The sequence below is a fragment of the Neopsephotus bourkii genome, unplaced genomic scaffold, assembly GCF_033783945.1.
Source record: "Neopsephotus bourkii isolate Nb327-2 ecotype Australia unplaced genomic scaffold, CSIRO-AGI_Nbou_v1 NB_653, whole genome shotgun sequence".
Lineage (NCBI taxonomy): Eukaryota > Metazoa > Chordata > Aves > Psittaciformes > Psittacidae > Neopsephotus > Neopsephotus bourkii.
In genome coordinates this window covers 1,046,389-1,049,784 of record NW_026901152.1, presented here as the reverse complement: position 1 = coordinate 1,049,784, position 3,396 = coordinate 1,046,389, and the positions used below count along the sequence as shown (strand labels likewise).

The 3,396-nt window shown below is 37.9% G+C and overlaps 1 long non-coding RNA gene across 1 annotated transcript; it reads left to right on the top strand.

The window, feature by feature from the left end:
* Positions 1–1,273: 1,273 nt before the first annotated feature.
* LOC133211690 (uncharacterized) lies at positions 1,274–2,912 on the top strand. The gene is made up of 3 exons (XR_009725260.1): positions 1,274–1,325; positions 1,881–1,950; positions 2,894–2,912. It is a non-coding gene; the product is annotated as an uncharacterized LOC133211690 (long non-coding RNA).
* Positions 2,913–3,396: the final 484 nt, after the last annotated feature.

Here is a 3,396-nt window from a genome sequence, read left to right as displayed (position 1 = left end):
AGAAATAGAAATACAACTCCATTTGTAGATTACACTTGGGTGCTCCAGAGTTTACTATATCTCTTTTCTTTTGCCTTCAGGACATGGCTGAAGTTTGCCACGAGCACCTATACTTTTGTTTGATAGAAGGTAGTATTAGTATAGAAAGATGGCAAGATAAAGAGGGCTGGTGTAGGTCTACCTCTTATCCACATTGGAATCTGAGACTAAGGATATACACAAACTGAGGGGCCAGTGAGCCCTCCCAGGTACACAAATTTTCCTTTTCTAGAGTTTCCCACATCTTTACAGAGACTGATCTATTTTGTGCCAGAAAATGTCCTGATGTCTTTGCTGCTGTCCACATTAGCAGGCCAGGATATATTAGGTAAAGAAAGGCAGGAAATTTCTTACTTCTTACTGTGTTCTAAATATGCCAACAAATTCAGCACTATTGAGACATAGCTGGGACCTATCCACTACCAGCCCTAATATACCCAGAAACACAAATGGTATTCAGGGGTGAATGAATGAGCTATGTGTCCCCAAAGTCTTAGCAGACAAGAGTGGGTTAAAACTGGATTTGGTTACCCTTCTATCCTTATGCTTCCTGCCACCATAAATCTGTTTTGTAGGTAAACAGGAGAAAATAAAATATCTGCAGAGTTATTACCAAAAGAGAATATGGGCCACAACTTTGTCAGCTGTCAAAGTAATGATCACATTTTCTATGAAAACAAGCTTGTTACTGTGTATTTGGTACAAGAATAGTATGTGTGTTCCAGGGGGAAAAAAAGGAAGCCAAGAAAGGTTACAGGCCCAACACTAAAGGAAAGCACATTTGCACATAATACACTGGAGACATTCAAGAACAGTTCATTTTGATGTAGTGACAGGTCCTGTAATGTTGCCAAAGACAGTGTAAGTTGTTGGTCTCCTAGGCTGGAGCTGACATAGAGCAGTATTTCTCACAAGTAAATAACTTCATTGTGTAGCACAGGAAAAAAGAACCCAAAACATTCATAAAGCCACCAGTAAATGTAGGCTAGACATTGATGTTTTGTCAGTCTTCTAAGCAAGATGAGAAACTTAAAAATAGGCCTTAACTTTGCACCTCCCTCACACACACCTTTATTTTTTTTTTTCTCTTTCTGCTGGTCATGTAGTCATTTCAATCTTCTCAAAGGAGCCTTCAGAGAGTTCACAGGTGTTTCTTTTTCTGGCCTTTACAGTGTGCTAATAGGCAATGTTATAAAAACAGAACTAAGAAATCTCCACTACTTTGAGTTCAAAAGCTGTATTAAAATATACAGCTGTGAAGGACTGGGGAAATATCTCAAAATAAGGTATGTTCCAAGCTCTCAAATACTTTCTGTGTGGAGCTTTGCACTGAAACCTACATTTACTGCTATATCTTAAAGTTGCTTCGGCTATTTTGGCACCACTAGATTGATGAGTCAGTTATATGTAATAGCTATGATGGATAGAATACTGATTTTTAAAGGCTGCTCTAAAATTCAGTAAGAGTTTTCAATCAAATCTTGGGTTGTTTTCTTAAAAAAAATATATCTCTTTATACACCTTAGCTGTTTGGCTTGAATAATGAAGAAAAGGAAAATATTTGTCCTACTTAAGTATCTCTATATTTCAACTTGTGATCATTGTATAATAAGTATAGACACCATAAGGAAAATCACAAGACTGAGAAATGGGCCTCTTCTGTACAGATGCAAACTTAGAAATCAGAGCATGCTACTGTGAATATGACTCTTTTTCTTTACTATTTCTTGATAATATAGAGATGAATGCTTTACTTTTTTTTTTTGTTTGTTTGTTTTTTTTGTGGGGAGCAGTTCTTAGTGAATAGTCTTGCCCTGTATTGCTTCCCTAAATCATGGTAGAAAGAAGCAGCACAGCGCTCTTATCCAGAACAGAGATAACGTGGCCATAGACCTCCAGATTTTAAGACAGGTATGAAACTGAGTTGTGCCTGCGATCAGCCTCTGCAGAACACTACCATAATAGGCAGTTATTTATTGTTTGCTAAAGAAACAAGGGAATAATAGAAGAAACAGTAGAATTGTTGTGAAGCAATTTATTGACTCTTCTGGAAATAACTGGAGGTAAGAAAGGTAGAAAGGTAGTAGATAATGGAAGAGGGGAATAGGAGGTACAAAATAATTTTAACATATGTACGCAATAATTTCCTGGTCTATGATATTGTCTGGCAAGAAAGGGCATTGCGCTGGATCTGATTTATACCTAGTACTCTTATACTTGGCCTTAGCAGTGATTTGAGCACCACAATATTAAGGTAGCATCTGTTTCCTGAGAGGTTACAGGTAGTATGGCTCCTGCAAAAGATAGGAGCTCAATTCCGTCCAGCATATCTAGAGATGTGTATTGCATTTATGGCTTAAAGCACTAGTATGGGAATTTTTACATTGCAGCATACACAGTTTCCTTTGTAAGCATATTTGATTTAAATGTATGAAGGCAGAATACAGCTGTTTGGCTTTGTGGTGAATACAGAATTAACTTTCTGAAAAAATGCTGGTGAATGGATTGATTTGCTTGAAAGTAAATAAAATATTAATTATCTTAAATAATTCAGTACCTACTGGAAGCCATCTTGTTCATTTAACTTATGTTAACAATTAAAAGGAGATATGGATGTTTCCAAATTCCTTGGAGGCCAAGCCTGTGAATTTCTCTGCCTGCTGCTACTAACAAGTCCACTTTTGTCCCTACTCTGTAAATATGAGAGGCTCTCTTCACTTGAAGTAAATAACTTCACTATGTCAATTTGCAATTACACTCATGCCAGAATGGCAGCTGTAGGCTATTGCTTTTGTGTGCACTACTAGGTAAGGCATGGAGAATTTGGATTTGTTTGTTGTTTTTTTTAAGTCAGTAGGCAGTTGGATCCCTGGGAGTGGGAAAGAGAAAATTGCCTTACAGGTCCCAAAAAGAGGTGATGCAAATCCAACTTGTGATTGGAAGAGATAGGGTAGGATCCTGGAGCTGGAAGACATAAAGGAGAGGAGAAGGAAGGCACTGAAAAGCCTGTCCAGATCCTGCACCACACAGTGGGTGGCCAATTTCCTGACGAAACAACATCTGATACTGTCTGGATGAATCACTCTCACTTTAATCATACCAGAAATTAAAGCGATGTAGAAATTGAATGATTTGGCAGAAGGTATGACAGTGTTGAGATGGAACAGGAACCAGGTTTGGGATATACTACAGGATCTTAGGAATTATGTAGACTGCAAGAAATGATCTTGGGTCCCCTGCCTTTCCTTGAAGAAATCAGTTCCTGGGGGGTTAATAGCAAAAAGCAGCAATTTTGCTTGTATGTTTGAGGGACTTGGTTTTTTATTATGTGTTCCACATCTTGTTGCTGAATAAAAT